At 34.4% G+C, this 18,899-nt stretch overlaps 1 long non-coding RNA gene across 1 annotated transcript in view; it reads right to left on the reverse strand.

The window, feature by feature from the left end:
* Positions 1 to 3,595: 3,595 nt before the first annotated feature.
* The window catches only part of LOC116586070, a 132,127-nt gene continuing 116,823 nt past the window's right edge, over positions 3,596 to 18,899 (reverse strand). The window contains exons 3-4 of the long non-coding RNA XR_004283880.1: positions 15,564 to 15,687; positions 3,596 to 3,621 (exon numbers count right to left, since the gene is read on the reverse strand). This is a non-coding gene — a long non-coding RNA (uncharacterized LOC116586070). The remainder of the gene's footprint in view (positions 3,622 to 15,563; positions 15,688 to 18,899) is intronic.

Here is an 18,899-nt window from a genome sequence, read left to right on the forward strand (position 1 = left end):
AGTCCTCATTATTCCCCTTTATGTTTCTTTAGAAAACTTTGTATATACCACTCAATTTGTGATCTAATTACATAATATTCTGATAATGTAATTAGTATCATCTCTCAGATTCTATCTAAATATGTAACAAGGATCCTAGAGATGTAGGAAAAAAAAACTGTTCTCCTTAACTGGAGGGGAAATTTTCAAGAAGTTATTCAAAGTTAAGGCAGAACTGACTTTACTGCTTCTATCTGAGCACCTCCAATGCCCTGTTGCATCAATTTGCTCATCTATTTGTATTTCTCTACAAGATTTGGTCCTTTGAGAGAACAGGACATTGGTTTTTTCATCTTTTTTTTTTTTTTTAATTTATTTGACTGAGAGATTACAAGTAGGCAGAGAGGCAAGCAGAGAGAGAGAGAGGAGGAATCAGGCTCCCTGCTGAGCAGAGAGCCTGATTCGGGGCTCGATCCCAGGACCCTGGGATCATGACCTGAGCCGAAGGCAGAGGCTTTAACCCACTGAGCCCCTTTATTCATCTTTGTATCTGCAATATCTAGGACAGTTTCTACCATATATTAGCTACATAATAAATCTGTGCTAAATGAATACATGAGGGAATAGATGAATGAAAATTTGCCTGTAGCCCAGCTGAAGTACTTAGCCTTACTCTTCTACATTTTCATTTGGCCTTAGTACAAATTAACTACCTGCTGCCGGCTAGAGAGTCTGTGACTGGCTAGTTACATAGGTACTGCAGGAATACTTGTCTCCTTACATTCTAGAAGTCCTGGCAGAAGCTGTTTCCTTTAATATAACAACAATCCACATGTTATTTTCATTTTTATGTGACCTGAATGGTAGAAAGTCTTCATTGTAATTGTTTTCTTTTTTATTTCCATCACTATGATATTAAGCTTAGATTTGCTTAGATGCCATTTACTCTAATGCTGATGAAGACTCTCTTTATGAGCACTTCTTTTCATTATCCTTATTATGTTTCATAGGTTTTCATGGTGGTATTTCATTATTTGGTGGCAAAACGTGACTATTTTCATTATATCTATACCTAGTAGATATTTTTTACCGACTGAAAATGTCTATTCTTAAAGCCAAATTTTTTTCCATTTCCTTTATAAGAGGAGTATTCTGAAGAAGTTTCATTTAGAATGATGAATACTTAATGAAAAGAGAGTACCAAATTTTAAGGAAATGTGTCTATAACATTACTATGTAGGGTATCTTCTAGTTAATTATTCTGGAATTTCCAATTAGGGTACTAGAAATAGGCATGGATTCCATAGTAGTTAAACATTTGCTGACAGGCCAGGCTTTCAATTTAGCTTTGTGCATGCACAAAGAAATTTGATCTTGTTTGGCTTTCTATTAGAGGATGTTTTCCCACTTCCCCACTTTTCTCCTGAAAGTTCTTAAACACGACCAAGGAAAAATTCTTTTGCTTCCCCATCTTTAGGTGTACAAATGCCACATTTGAAAAAAATTATTCAAATAAATAAATGAAATTGGTCAGTGGGAAAAATAACCAATATTATTATAAGTTATTTTAAGGTACTGCTAAAACAAATATGAATATTTCCAAGGAAGCATTTTACTACAGTAGTAGTTAAGTATCAACAACATAATATTACAACAATTTTGTTCTTTTCAGAATACAGGAAATATTTTAATGAATAGATGATAAATATTTTATAAGCAGCAACTGAATTCTCAATGTTCTCAAGAAAATTTTCCTTTATATTAAAAAACAACAATAAAGCCAAAGCCATTCTTCCAATTTTGCACTTTATTGTGGTGCTACCCTATGTACATTTTTGTGAGATAAAATAAGAGGCTCTTTCCTGAGGTAAGACATCAAATATTATTTCATACATTTGTTTTGTCAATTGTTTAGAAATTTATTTTATCAAGTATCTACCTTGAAGAATGGTATTCACTTTCCTTTTCATTTAAAAGAGATTTAAAGTATATAATAATTATTTTAAGCTAGTAGTTTTTCTGTATAGACATTTAGTAGAAATGTCAAAGCCTGTTTAAAAAGATAATGAAACATCAAAAATTATTATAGAGGAGTGCCTGGGTGGCTCAGTCGCTTAAGCTGCCAACTTTTTATTTTGGCTCAGGTCATGCTCACAAGGTCCGGGGATCAAGCCCTATGGGCTCCAGGCTCAGTTGAAAGTCTGCTTGAGGATTCTCTCTCTCTCTATCTCCCTCTGCCCCTACTCCAATTCATGCTGTAGTGTGCTCTCTCTCTCAAATAAGTAAATTAATCTTTAAAAAACTGTGATATAGAAAAATACAAAAATAAAGCTGGGGCTTTTAAAGTTAGTGTTTTGAACATCATGTAAATAATTACTGGTGTTTATTAGTATTTTATGTTCTTTCTTAGATTCAAAAATACTGAATGTCGAATATTTTAGCTCATTTCCGTAATTGTGTATATTCAAGGACAGCCTTTATGGTAAGGGATAATTATTTAACATTTATTCAGTCTCCCAGGGTACTCTATAAGAAACTTTGCAATTAGATACAACAGATTTGAATAATATTACTAAGCACTTTTTCTAATCCAAGCTATGTGGCTATAAGGCTGTTGATTTGCTTTTACTACATTGTTTATCAGAAAACATTTTTCCTTCAGAGCAAAAAATAAATCAATAAATAAATTTCTATCTATCTCAGCTTCTATCACTGTACACTAGGTCTGTAATGCTATCCCATTACCCAGCTCCTTCAGTCACAAATAGAGTTCAGATTTTCTAATTATATATCTACTCAAAATATAGATGAACTTTTAACTTTCAATTTCATTTGAAACGTAGATGAATCTTAGGCTTTTATTTTTTTATTTTTAAGATTTTATTTATTTATTTATTTGTTTATTTAATAGACAGAGATCACAAGTAAACAGAGAGGGAGGCAGAGAGAGAGGAAGAAGCAGGCTCCCCGCTGAGCATAGAGCCTGATGCAGGGCTCGATCCTAGGACCCTGAGACCATGACCTGAGCTGAAGGCAGAGGCTTTAACCCACTGAGCCACCCAGGCGCCCTGAAGCTTATGCTTTTAAACAGAAATGCAGTATTTCAGTTTATGATTATAAGATATACATCAACTAGAGTAAATAATCATTTAGTAATAAAGACACTGAAAATCTTTCTGGTTTAAAACAACAAAGACTTCTTTATTTCTCATATAAACCCGTATTTACTACAGGTCTCTACTCTCTCTCTCCTTCTCTGTTGGACCCTGAATGACCAAGCAGCCACCATCTGAAGATGCTGAGTGTCACTGCAAAGAGACAACATAGTAAAACACATCTAAGCTCTTAAAATTCAGTCCAGAAGTGACCAGGAAATGTATGCTCAAATTAATGGTGATGCCAAATTCATGGACCAAGGGAAGTTCAAGCCTACTATGACCCTAGGCAGTGAGGAACTAGAAATACATAGAAAACTGTACTAATAATTTATTATGTAAGTCTCTTACTAATTCATCTTTCATTCTCTTTTTTCTGTTTTCTTCTTTTTGTTTTCTTTCTCTTCCTTCCTTCCTTTTGCTTTCTTTCTGGCCCTCCTTTCTTGTTCCCTTATTTCCTTCCTTCCTTCTGCTGCTGTAAGCAATGCTGCAATGCAAGTAATCCAAATTTAAGGACTTGTTTCTAACCTCTACGTAATTTACACTTAGTTATACTAAGTTACACTTAGTTACAATTCTGCTATACTGCATCCATAGTAAATAATTTATATTGAGGGGCGCCTGGGTGGCTCAGTGGGTTAAGCCGCTGCCTTCGGCTCAGGTCATGATCTCAGCGTCCTGGGATCGAGTCCCGCATCGGGCTCTCTGCTTGGCAGGGAACCTGCTTCCCTCTCTCTCTCTCTGCCTGCCTCTCAGTCTACTTGTGATTTCTCTCTGTCAAATAAATAAATAAAAAATTTAAAAAAAAAATTTATATTGAAACATATTATCACATTTCTAAAATACTGAACACCCCAAGGAACTGACACTTAAAGTAATTGAATTTACACTGGATGATGTACCATCTAAACATATTATTTTGTGAATATTCAGTAATTTAAGTAACATGGCTATTAAAGTAGCATAATTAAGCACCATTCTATTATGAATATGGCAACAATATTAACAACACATTAACTGATTCATATAATGTATATATATATTTTTAATTTTATTTATTTATTTGAGAAGGAGAGATCACAAGTAGGCAGAGAGGCAGGCAGAGAGAGAGGAGGAAGCAGGCTCCCCACTAAGCAGAGAGCATGATGTGGGGCTTGATCCCAGGACCCTGAGATCATGACCTGAGCCGAAGGCAGAGGCTTAACCCACTGAGCCACCCAGGCACCCAATGTATATTTCTTTTAAATACATTTTACTTGAGTACTGTAAATACTGTAAGGTGAACAAATTCAATACAGTAATATAAAGTAGATAAGAGCTTATATCTTATGTACTTGGTTCATAAGCATTTAGTAAAAATAGTGCTTTTTAGGGGCACTTGGGTAGCTCAGTGGGTTAAATCCTCTGCCTTCGGCTCAGGTCATGATCCCAGGGTCCTGGGATCAAGCCCCACATTGGGCTCTCTGCTCAGCAAGGAGCCTGCTTCCCTCTCTCTCTCCCTGCTACCTTTCTGCCTACTTGTGATCCCTGTTGAATAAATAAATAAAATCTTTAAAAATATATATTGCTTTTTAGAAGAAATCACAATTTCTCTCTTGCACATCTAAAACTTAGGTTTCAAAATTATTAAAACATCAAAAAGAAAATCTTACTCATTAATGTAAAAGAGGATGCTTTTATTTGTTAGTTAAAAATATTGCCAGTTCTGCTATTACTACCTTAGCATATCATAAATGAAGACCCATGGAATGTTAATAAGATCTTCTTCAAAAATATCTGCTTTGAAAGTTATCACAGAAGTAGCTTCTGATTGCATGTAGTAGATACCGATGCTGTAGTTCCAGACTGTGTGACCTTGGTCAAGTATTTAATCTTGCTGGTCTTCGGTTTTCTCATTGTTAAAAATGGTGATAATAACATCACCTACCTCATTAAATGTGGTGAATAGTAAAGACTTTAATATATGTAAAGTGCCTAAAGATTCACTCTGCATCTAGTTGTCATAGTTCTCCTCATCATATCATTATCATAATAATCATTATCATCCAGGAATTATAGAGTGGACTATTTCTGAAATCCTATTAGATATATCTTCTATTCTACTGCTTATTATTTTCTAATATATAAAAAAAAATATAATAATCGATGAAGTATATAGACTCATTTCTGCCACGTTGAAATGTTGTTTGTTTTAATTTAGTTTACTGAGTATTTGTATCACCTTTAGAAGTGTTTATTTCTTTATGCAGATTTGACTTTCTATCAATATATTACTTTTGCTTAAAGGATATCCCTTTTATACTTCTTGTAGTACATGAATACTCGTAATGAGTTCTCTAAATTTTTGTTCCTCCTTTCTATTTGAAAAATATTTTCACCACTTACAGAATTTTGGGTAGGTAGCTATCTTCCTTACCTCAATACTCTAAAGCTGTCACTCTATTGCTTACATACTTTCTATAAGAAGTTTGTTCTAATTCTTTGCTCTTCTGTATGTCACGTATCTTTTTTTTCTTTGGCTGCCTTCAACACAGTATCTTCATCAGTGATTTTCACAAGCATGAATATTATATCTTTTTTTGTCTGTCTCTCTTTCCTTTTCAAAAACATATTTTGCTTGGTGTTCCCTGAGATTCTTGGATTTGTTTTATTATTATTATTATTATTTTAGAAAATTTTTAGGAGGACAGGAAGATTACAGTGGCATAAGAGGGCCCTAGGCTTATCTTGTCACATGCATACAACTAGGTAACTATCAAATCATCCTAATACCTCAAAAATTGACCCAAAGATTGACAGAACAAACCATAACTGAAGGGGAGAGAGGAAGCCACACTGAAGAAGGTAGGAAGTGTGTAGATGTGGTTTTAGGGGGAAACAGATTATGGGTGCTACAGAGGGAAAGGAGCTGTGGTTCTAGAGACAGGCAGGAGAGAAAGGAGCACACAGGGAAACATGCAAGGAAAACATTTCCCCAAAGCCATTGACTTGGAAAATGAGGTGCTGAATTTCATTAGATCTTCCAAACAGCAGGGCTTAAAGCCAGGAGTTTTAAAGGTCAGTAGGCTTGGCTGGCATAGAACCCCAGGGGCACTGAGTAGCTCCAAGAGAGAAGGCAGGCAAACAACCCCAGGCAGACAGCATGAAAACAGCTCTCTGAAAAATGCCTGGGGCCCACAGAGGGGGAGACTATTTGCTCTTCCAGAGCACAGCCCTGAGAGGCAGCATTCCTGGAGACACCTCCGTGGGAACAAACAAGCTAGATGGCACCATTTTCCTTCCTTACCCCTCAGCATAAACATAGAGCAACCTGTGGGAAGCAGAGCAGCATTGACACTGGCTGCCTAACTTGCTTACACCAAGCCGCATCTCCCTTCTCTCTGACTGCCCTTCTCAGTCAAGTTTTCCTCAGTCACAGCAAGGCAGGCCCCTCCTTGAGAAGACCAGCACAAAAACCTGACTACAGAACATCTCCTGACCAGAGAGTTTTCCAGGGCCTCAGTTCTGCTGGAGTTGGTGTCTGTTCTCATTTCATAAGCAAACCAGGGTACACCTAAAACTCACCACTTTCAGGGCAGTGACCGAACACTGCCCATAGCAGGCAAGTAGAGTATCTGAGCATGACTGGCCTGAAAGACAAAGCAGCAAAGACATAACAGCAGAACCAATGCAGCACACACTGAAGACACCTTGAAACATCATGCTCTTCTTCATAAGGTCATTATTTTCAGGAGCAAGGGACCTAACTGGCTTTTCTAACACAGAGAAGAAGACAAAAACTTAGGGAAAAAATGGTAAGATGAAGGGATTTATCCCAAATGGAAGAACAAGGTAAGGCCATAGCCAGAGATCTAAGTAAAACAAACATAAGTAATGGGCTTGATGTAGAATTTAAAGCAGCAATCATAAGGATATTCACTGGACTTTCAAAAAGAATAGAGGACATCAGTGAAACCCTTACCACAGAGAAAAAAGGTTAAAAAAGAACCACTCAGACAGGAAGAATATGATATATGAAATTGGAAACAGGCTTGATGCAATGAACAGCAGGCTGGAGGACAGAGAGAAATGAATTATTGACATATGAGGACATAATACTGGAAATTAATGAAGCTAAATAAAAGAGAGAAAGAACTGAATTCAATCCGAGAATAGACTCAGGGAAATCAGTGATTCCATCAAATGTAATAACATTCATTATTATAAGAGTCCCAGAAGAAGAAAAGAGGAAAAAGGGCAGAAAACTTATTTCAAGAAATAACAGCAGAAAACTTCTCTAGTCTGGGGAAGAAAATGGACATCCAGAACAAGAAGGCACAACTTCCATCAAAATCAACAAAAGCAGACCAACAAGACATACTGTAATTAAATTTGCAAGATATAGCAACAAAGAAAAAAAAAATTTAAAAGGCACAGTCAAAGAAGTCTTTAACTTACAAGGGAAAATGAATGAAGCTAGCTGTGGATTTCTCAACAGAAACTTGGCAAACCAGAAGAAAGTGGCATGATACACTGAACATCCTGGGGGGGTGGGGGTGGGGAATATGCAGCCATGAATACTCTATCCATCAAGACTACCATTCAGAATAGAATGAGAAAACAGAACTTCCCAGACAGCAAAAAATAAAGGAGTTCATGACCACCACAACAGCTCTGCAAGAAATATTAAAGGAACACTGAGTGGTAAAGAAAGACCAAAACTGCCACACATAAGAAAGGAACAAAGAAAATCTACAGAAAAAATGATAGAAAAAGCAATAAAATGGCACTACTGTAACTAAATTCAAACTGACCAATAATCACTCTGAATATAAATGGACTAAATGCCCTAATCAAAAGACCTAAGTTGTCATAATAAATAAAAAGAACAATACCTATCTATATGCTCCTTACAAGAGACTGATCTTAGACCTAAAGACACCTGTAAGATGAAAGTGAGAGTACTGAGTTACCGCTTATACTAATGGATGTCAAAAGACAGATGGAGTAGCAATACTTATATCAAACTAGATTTTAAACCAGACTGTAACAAGAGGTGAAGAGTGGCACTATATCTTAATAAAGGAGAAAATCCAACAAGAGAATCTAACAATTATATATATTTATACCCCCAACTTGGGAACACTCAAATATATAAAACGATTAATAATGAACATAATGGAACTCATTGATAATAATACAATAATAGTAGGGGACTTTAACACCTCACAAGATATGCAATGGACAGATTATCTAAGAAGAAATCAACAAGGAAACAATAGCTTTGAGTGACACACTGGACCAGATGGACTTAACATATATATATTCAGAACATTTCTTCCTAAAGCAGCAGAATACACATTCTTTTTAAGTGCAGATGGGACATTCTCCAGAATAGAACACATACTGGTTCACAAATCAGCCCTCAACAAATACAAAAAACTGAGATCATACCATGCATCTTTTCTAACCACAACCCTATGAAATAAGAAGTTAACAACAAGAAAAAATCTGGAAAGACCACAAATAAGTGGAGGATAAAGAACATGCTACTAAAGAATGAATGGGTCAACCAGGAAATTAAAGAAGAAATTTAAAAAATACATATAAATAAATGAAAATGAAAACATGATGGTCCAAAACCTTTGGGATGCAGCAAAAGTGGTTATAAGAGGGAGGTGTATAGCAATACAGATCTATCTCAAGAAGCAAGAAAAACCTCAGATATACAACCTAACCTTATACTAAAGGACCTAGAAGGAGAAAAAAAGAATGAAGACTAAAGGCAGCAGCAGAAGGGAAATAATAAAGATTAGAACAGAAAAAAATGATACAGAAACAAACAAACAAACAAAAATAGAACAGCTCAATAAAACTAGGAGCTGGTTCTTTGAAAGAATTAACAAATTGATAAACCTCTAGGCAAACTTATCAAAAAGGAAAAAGAACATCTTCAAATAAATAAAATCACAAATAAGAGGGAAGAGAACATATTCCAACACCACAGAAATGAAAACAATAATAAGGGAATATTATGAAAAATTATATGCCAACAAATTGGGCAATCTGGAAGAAATGGATAAATTCCTATAAACATATAAATTACCAGAACTGAAATAGGAGAAATATAAAATTTGGACAGACCAATAAGCAGCAAAGAAACTGAATCAGTAATCAAAAATCTCCCAACAAACAAAAGTCCACAGTAAGATGGCTTCCCATGGGATTTCTACTGAACATTTAAAGAAAACTTTAATACCTACTCTTCTGGAACTGTTCAAAAACAACAACAACAACAACAACAACAACAACCAAAACAAATAAAAAAATAAACAAACCAAAAACCAAAACTAAGACGACATGGAAAGCAAATTTCCAAACTCATTCTTTGGAGGCCAGCAATTACCTTAATTCCAAAACCAAACTAAGACTCCACAAAAAAAGAGAATTACAGACAATATCCCTAGTGAACATGGAGGCAAAAATTCTTAACGAAATACTAGCAAACTGAATCCAACAGTACATTAAAAGAGTCATTCACCACAATCAAGTGGGATTTATTCCTGGGCTGTAAGAGTGATTCAGTATTTGCTAATCAATCAGTGTTACAACACATTAATAAAAGAAAGGATATGAAACATGATCCTCTCAACAGATGCAGAAAAATATTTTGATAAAGTACAGCATCCATTCTTGATAAAAACCCCTCAACAAAGTAGGGACAGAAGGAACAAACCTCAGCATCATAAAGGCCCTATATAAAAACCCACAGCTAATATCCTCAATGGGGAAAAACTGAGAGCTTTTGCTCTACATCAGGAACAAGATGGGATGTTATCATTGTTATTCAACACAGTACCGGAGTCCTAGCTTCAGCAATCGAACAATAGCAATGGCAAAATAAAAGGCATTCAGATTTGCAATAAAGAAGTCAAACTTTCACTATTTGCAGACTACTTGATACTTTATGTAGAAAAAATCCAAGCTCCACCCAAAAGCTGCTAGAGCTGATACACAAATTCAGTAAAGTTGCAGGATGCAAAATCAATACACAGAAATCTGTTGCATTTTTATTCATCAATAATGAAGAAGCAGACAGAAAAATCAAGTAATCCATGCCATTTACAATTGCACCAAAACCCATAAGATATCTAGAAATAAACCTAACCAAAAGGGCAAAATATCTGTATTCCTAGAACTACAGAACACTTATGCGAGAAACCAAAGAGGACACACAGAAATGGAAAGATAAACCATGCTCATGCATTGGAAGAACAAATATCGTTAAGATGTCATATTACCCAAAGCAATGTACAGATTTAGTGCGATTCCTATTAAAATACCACCAGAACTTTTCACAGAGCTAGAATAAACAATCTCAAAATTTGAATGGAAATAAAAAGGTCTCTGAAAATCTAAAATAATCCTGGAAGAAAAGCAAAGCTGGAGGCATCACAATTCCTGACTTCCAGTTATATTACAAAGCTGTAGTGATCTAGACAGTAGAGTAATGGCACAAAATCAGACACATACATCAATGCAACAGAATAGAAAACCCAGAAATAAACCCACAGCTATATGTTTAACTCATCTTCAACAAAGCAGGAAAGGATATCCAATGGGAAAAACACAGTCTCTTCAACAAATGGTGTTGGGAAAACTGGACAGCAACATGCAGGAGAATTAAACTGAACCACTTTCTTAAGCCATACACAAAAATAAATTTAAAATGGACGAATAACCTAAATGTAAGAGAGGAAAATGTAAAAATCCTACAGAAGAACACAGACAACCACCTCTTTGACATCAGCTGTAGCAACTTCTTTCTAGATATATCTCCTTAGGCAAGAGAAACCAAAGCAAAATAAACAGTTGGGACTTTATTAAGATAAAAAGCTTCTGCACAGGAAAAGAAACAATCAACAAAACTAAAAGGCAACCTTCAGAATAAGAGAAGATATTAGGGCAGATGAGGACAAAGGGGAACCCTCTTAACTGTTGGTGGGAAAGCAAACTGGTGCAGCCACTGTAGAAAACAATATGGAGGTACCTCAAATGTTAAAAATAGAACTACCCTACAATCTAGCATTTGCACTACTAGGTATTTACCCAAAGGATACAAAAATACTTGATTCAAAGGGACACATACAACTGATGTTTACAGCAGCATTTTTAACAGTAGCCAAATTATGGAAAAAGCCCAATGTCCATCAACTGATGAACTGATAAAGATGATATGGTATATACACATAATAGAATATTACTCAGCCACAGAAAAGAATCAAATATTGTCATTTGCAATGATGTGGCTGGAGCTATAGACTATTAAGTCAAGTGAAATAAATCACTCAGAGAAATGCAAATACCATATGATTTCACTTATAAGTGGAATTTAAGAAACAAAACAGATGAACATAGGAAATAAAAAGAAAAAGGCAAAGGATAAAACAGACTCCTAACAATAGAGAATGAATAGAGTTGCTGGAGGGATGTGGGAAGGGATGGGTTAAATGGGTGAAGAGTATTAAAGAAGGCACTTGTGATAAGCAGTGGGTTTATATGTAAGTGATGAATCACTAAAGTCTCCTGAAACTATTATTTCTAAAAGGGTTTTATTTATTTATTTATTTATAGATATGCCTGTGAGCAGGGGGAGGTGCAGATGGAGAGGGAGAGAGAGACTCTCAAGCAGACTCCCCACTGAACAAGGAGCTCAATGTGGGGCTCCATCTCATGACCCTTAGATCATGACCTGAGATGAAATCAAGAGTATTATAGACAGAGATCACAAGTAAGCAGAGAGGGAGGCAGAGAGAGAGGAAGAAGCAGGCTCCCCGCTGAGCATAGAGCTTGATGCAGGCACTCAACCAACTGAGCCACCAAGGTTTCCCTCCTGAAACCAGTATTATACTACACCTTAACTAAATGGAATTTAAATTAAAACCTTAAACAAACAAACAGAAGGGTATATATAAAAGTAGATACCAATTTTAAAGCGCCACTATTGTAATAGGCATAGTTGGCTGGGGTAATGTAATTAAATTTCACCTAACAGCATTTTATTCCTAAAGCAATTAGTAGACACATCTACTTTAAAATCTGTTTAATTAAAATAATAAAAAGAAAGGTTTCACAATATTGTGCATTGATTAAAGACAATGTTTTCAATTTTATCCCCCTAGCAATAACACATTTAAAAAATAAAAATGTAAACATCTTCCTTGTATCAGTAAAAGTAGACTTTCCTCTTCCTTAATTTGAGAATTCTTAGTATAAGGAAGTATTTACTTCACCTTGTATCTAGTTCAGAAATAAATTTCTAATGAGCATCAAACTGCCATAATATTGAATATGGATAATAATATTTACTGGGATTTTTCACTAATCTTTAATAGAATTTATAATAAGTTATAGCTGAGTTGAGTCTTTCAACAAAATAAGGAACTCCATTCTGAATTTTTATAAATATCACAGTTTTATATTAAGCAGAGGTAATGTAATACAGATACTGTTTACACTACTGAATGTGAACATAATACAGGACCATATATATATATTACTATATACTGTCATTACAATTTTGACCAATCTTCAACCTTCAAGTGATGAATACAGTATAGATACTTAATATTGATTATGGATATTTAATACTGATTACTAGTAGTCATCACCACTGCACAGAACATGGAACACAGTTTCCCATAAAAATTGACACTGCTGTTTTTCCTTACAACGTTAATAAAGGAGGCATCATATATCACTAAAATGATATATACTAGAACTTGAAAGAATATGTTCACTCTAATATTTTCTTTAAGTTTATTTTTAAAACTCTGGAAGCCTGAATATTTTGTTAAGTTTAGGTATTTACATATTTCAATCCATAGTCCAAAAAAACTTATAGGTGATAGTGATAAATTTCAGATCAGAGAATTTTATACAGTATGCCAAAAATGTCTTGCCAATGACATTTTGCTGAGGTGACATTTCTTTCAATTAAGAGGTTATATTTAGAGTAGAATATGATAACTTAATTGTTTCTTAAACACTCCTTTTTATTTGGTGGTCTTCTGAGTCAAGGCAAAATTAGGTGACAAATTATGCATTAACCAAATAAATATATAACTAAAAGTAATAAATAACTTAAACTACTTTATTGGAAAAAGCCTTTTTATAAATTAAACATCGCAGGCATTTTTCTCTCTGTTCTTTTGGACAGAGTTGACTGCTCCTCCTCCCTTCCATGCTTAATGAAGGGCTTTATGGTAGTAATAAATAATCCAAGCCCTTCGAAGTGTTGTTTGATGAGTATGCTGATTATTTGTAATTAAGTGTGTATTGTAGCTAAAAGGCAATATGGGATTTACTTGGTTTGATCCTTTGTTATATAATTATTGTTTGAAAATTCAGTAAAATGCTAAAACAAATAAAGCTACTAATAATAAGAACAATTGATGAGTTTTTTGTGTGTGTTACACCCTCTGTCTCTAGACTGTGAAAGAATGCAGCTGTGTTGATTCATTATTAAAGAACTACTTGCAAAGTTAATCCCCCATCTACCAAGTAAGAGATTAGCAAAACAACTCAATTGTTTTAACTCTTGATTATAAGTTTGATTACATGAAAAATGATACCCATCTGTAATGTGATTCAATTTTGTCCTTCACCATAACATAATTACTTAATAGAATTATCCTCTAAATAATTTTACCAATGTATAAAACAAATTCTATTTTAGCGTTAACATATAAGATTGTTGAATTTTGTATCTTTTAAAATATTTACAGATTTGTATCTTATAAGAGAACTTCCAAATGACTAAATTGTCAGTATTAGGCTTATTAACAGATAAGTAAACTGTAAAATCAGTAACAAAATCTTCACTATACTATGGATTTCATTATAGTAAAATAGCATATTTTGCCTGGACTCAATGTACAATTTATTTAGAGAGTAAAATATTGGATTTTTGTCTCCCAACAGAATTAATAAGCCATTGTCATATTAATTTATTAAGGACTTTTTCTCATTTGAGAATATGAAGGGTTTATGTTGAACTTGCAGACTCTTTTAAGAAGTATCACATTATCTATATAATTATAGTTTGCTACAAATACTGTTCTAATTTCATTAACTTCTACAAGTTATATCAAGTTGCTTTCAGCTTCTCATTTTTAACATTAGTTTTTGCTTTTGTTTTTTCACAATACCATATATTTATTATATTCCGAAGTTTAAGCCTAACAATTTCCTTTGAAAGGATTTTTGTATCTGTTTGAGTGAAACTCCTTTCATCCTGTTGATCCAGTGATTCCTTAGGTACACTTCAGTGATTAATACCAAGTAATGTACAAAGTATTGGGTATCTAACTCTTACAAATGAATATCGCTTTACATCTGAAGTCAAGAAGTTAAGTGGGACATTTAATGGTTTCCCACAGTAAGTTGCTGCAAAAAAGAAAATACTTTTTTCCATCCAAATTTAATTAGAGAATTCTAAGGATTAAAGTACACTTCTTCTTTTTCTTTTTTTTTGTTTTCTCATAGACGATAACACCATAACTGAAAATGAAGAGATGGGAGAATCAGCTCTGTGCAAATCTGGGAAAATTAAAATTTTCAGCTGACATCCAGCAGAACTTGAAAATTGCAAAGTTTCTTAGAAAGACTAAATTCAAAACTCTGCTTTAAGAACAAACCAAAAAACTGCAGATGGTATGAGAATGAACGTATTATGGATAATTATAAGGGTCTCAGTGCATGAAAGCCACCCACTCAGTTGCAGATGTCCCTTGTAAATAATGTTAGCACAGGACAAGGAGATGATCAGCAAAACTTGGGCCACGCCAGAAAAATCAAAGAACTCTGAACACTAACATCTAAGAGAGACTGGACAATCATGTGTCTACTATTCAGTTTGTCTTTTAGGCTTGAACACAAATTCCAGCACTTTTCTCCATCACCCTATCTAGCATATCTGCCAACAAACATACACATGTTACATTCATTTTTAAAAACATTGTTCTATTTACTTTACTCATGGTACTCATCACAGTCTGAAGTTATCTTATTACTCCACTGATTGTTTACATACTTCTGGATTTTTTTTTTTTTTTCACCACTAGAAAGCAAACTCTATGAGGAAACGTTCTTAATGCTCAATACATGCACTGTTTTACACAGTGGCTAACAGTCACATGCAGCTATTTAAATTTAAGTTAAACTTGAATAATATGAAAGAAAAAGTTCCTTTCTGTATTTTAAATGTTTAGTAGTCACCTGTGACTTGTGGCTACCTTATTTGGCTCACAAACTTTTATTTCTATTAGTAGTTATGTTTGTAGTTTGAAGTAATTTTTTTAAATCCATATTTTTCATTTACCAACACAAAAGAAAGTCAGCATTAAGTCTTCCTAAGTCAAATGAGGAAATTAATCCACTGGCTCTTACTTTTTTTTGCCTTCCTGAATTACCCTTCAGTTTCCTGATTGGGATGAGAATCTAGATATATGGAAAACTAGAACTTCATTAACATTGCCTCTGTAGTTTCTCTCTGAGTTTGTTGAAAAGTTATCTGTGAACAGACAAACAAAATTGAGAGATTATGTGTCAATGATTTGTTTCCATAACTGTTTTTCCTGGAATTTGGCTATAAATTCTCACTTTGGTGAGGTTTTATTTGGAATGAAACTCTTCTACTCATTGGGTTTATATTGTAATTTTGTATGTTTATGCTGCTTCTGAGCCCTAAGGAGGCTGGCTTTCATGTTTCACTCTTCGTTCTAGGATTATAGACTGGGGGAAAAATGAAATTATGCTAGTACTTAGCCTACCATACTCTCCTTCAGTTCTACAACTCTTGTCTATCAGCAAGGATAAAAGAATTTCTAAAACGGTAGAGCCCAACCACTTTTTCAGTACTCTCTTTTTGAAACTGATAAATACTAATAAAACCTATCAGAAAGGCACACACTTTTGATAGGTCATTCTATACTGAGTCCAGAAAGTTTTAATTTGAGCTCATTTAATTTCCCTTCAATATTATCCAAATTTTAATATAACATGAGGTGAATGACTTTCTACAACTCTTCATTTCTTTTCTATTGTTATTTTTTTCTCATTTAATTGTGTACTGGATAGTAGTATTTTTGTAAAATGTGCTAAAACTGCCATCTTTCCCAGAACTTCTAAAGCTCTCTTGACCCCAAACCCAAGTTAAGAAAAACAAATCTAAATGTTTTTACGTGCAGTCAGTTGGAAATCTTACATATGACTTAAAAAATGCCATTAATGAAATTATGTTCTGTTGTCCACAGCCCCTCAAGCTGAAGTTTGCTTTGTTGAAATATATTCAACAAAGAAATATATTTCAACAACAAATATATTTCAATATATTGAAATAGCCCTGTGTTTTTCTTATTATTACTTATCTTTTGCTACTAAATTTTAGAAAAAAATTTGTCTTATGTCCAGCCTAAAAAGAATCTGGCATATAATAGGTACTCAATGAATGTCCAATGAATACATGAATGAAATAATAAACCAATGATGATCCAGTTAATTAGTGCATTTATATGAATATCCTTTCATAGACAAAAAAGGAAACTACCCAGATTCTCTTTTATGCCTGAAACAATAAAAAGATATAAATAAATAAATCACAGAGATTATTAGTGAAAAGCTATACAACTATGTTATTGACAAATGGCAATTTGAAGTTTTTTTATCTGTACAGAAACATGAGTAAATCAATTTTGGTTTATATATTTACAAATATGATAGGAAATCATCAGGGTCAGGATAAGATGCAGAGTAGGCAATACTGTCTAATGAGAAGAGCTATAACATTCAAGGTCTACCTAAATGGTCTTGTCAGCAGACACATGAAGTATAAGGAAGTAAAGTTCACATCAGAATTTCTGGAAGTTCAATGTTCAAGGTTGGAGTAATTCTATATTTGGATTAAGGATACTGGTGGGGATCACCTCATGTGAGGAAGTCCACCCCTATTATATACAGAGTCTGAGATAAGACTAAAAATGGAGGTTCACATACCACCTGATGAAATATTTAATTTATAAATTAATGAGTTTAATAAAATATATTTCATAATAGATTTTGTAGCCCTGTTCTCACAAATGTATCTTCATAATAAAAAAATGGAAAGTCTAGTTTTAAGTGAAAAATACCAAAGATGATAAATCTTTGTATTTATTTCCAATAGTTCTCTGGAAATAGTCCCCTATTAAGAACTGTTGCATGTGGGAGATTTTGCTCTCCCTGCAACCTAACAAGAATTCTATATTCTCTAATATAGAATTATTCTAACAAATTAGCCTGCCTTATGTGGACATTGTAAGAATGTATGAGATACTTGGGCTGGAGACAAAGGACTTCATTACTCACAGCATTGTAAACAGCCAAAATGCCTTCACTTATAACAGATTATCGAGCCCTAATTCCCACATGGTCACATGACAAGGGCCACACAATGCCTGGGCATTCAGTGACTTGTAGTATAGGAGTGAAAATCTGACCACAGGAAATCAGAGTCTTTTAAGGGAGGTGGAAACAAACTTGCCCAAATTTGGCACCTGAGAGATATTATTCTGAACAGAAAAATTCTGTCTTCTTTCCTGGGAGAACACAGTATATCTCCCGAGTCTCTCTGCCATGCAAATATTCTTTAAAAAGTAGTCTGGAACAAGAAGAATGACAGAGTCTCTGCTGGCAAGATGTGTAGAAATATGAGTCACCCATAGAAAATTGTCTCCCAGTGATCCTATGATGTCTGAGAGAATAAAAAGGAAATAAACAATTAACAAATTACTATCTAATTATTTCATAAAATTTGTTAATGCCTTAATTTCAGCAAAATCACTAAATATGTTGTTAAAAATAACCCTTCCACATAGTTTTTGTTCAATTGAAACTAATGCCAAATTACACATTTTTTTTCTGAGTCATTGTAGTTCTTATGTTGTGTCCTATTAACATTAATTTGAGAGTGGTCAAATTTCATTCTTCTACATATAGCTGTCCAGCACCATTTATTGAAGAGACTGTCTTTTTTCCACTGTTTATTTTTTCCTGTTTTGTCGAAGATTAATTGATCATAGAGTTGAGGGTCCATATCTGGGCTCTCTACTCTGTTCCACTGTTCTATGTGTCTGTTTTTATGACAGTACCATGCTGTCTTGGTGACCACAGCTTTGTAATAAAGCTTGAAATTAGGTAACGTGATGCCCCCAGTTTTATTTTTGTTTTTCAACATTTCCTTAGCGATTCGGGGTCTCTTCTGATTCCATACAAATTTCTGGATTATTTGCTCCAGCTCTTTGAAGAATACTGGTGGAATTTTGATCGGAATGGCATTAAAAGTATAGATTGCTCTAGGCAATATAGATATTTTAACAATGTTTATTCTATTATGCCTCTATCAGAAAGGATGAATACCCAACTTTTGTAGCAACATGGACGGGACTGGAAGAGATTATGCTGAGTGAAATAAGTCAAGCAGAGAGAGTCAATTATCATATGGTTTCACTTATTTGTGGAGCATAACAAATAGCATGGAGGACATGGGAAGTTAGAGAGGAGAACGGAGTTGGGGGAAATTGGAAGGGGAGGTGAATCATAAGAGATCATGGACTCTGAAAAACAATCTGAGGGGTTTGAGGTGGCGGGGGGGTGGGAGGTTGGGGTACCAGGTGGTGGGTATTATAGAGGGCACGGACTGCATGGAGCACTGGGTGTGATGAAAAAATAATGAGTACTGTTATGCTA

This window comes from Mustela erminea, chromosome 3, assembly GCF_009829155.1.
Source record: "Mustela erminea isolate mMusErm1 chromosome 3, mMusErm1.Pri, whole genome shotgun sequence".
In the NCBI taxonomy this organism is placed as follows: Eukaryota; Metazoa; Chordata; class Mammalia; order Carnivora; family Mustelidae; genus Mustela; species Mustela erminea.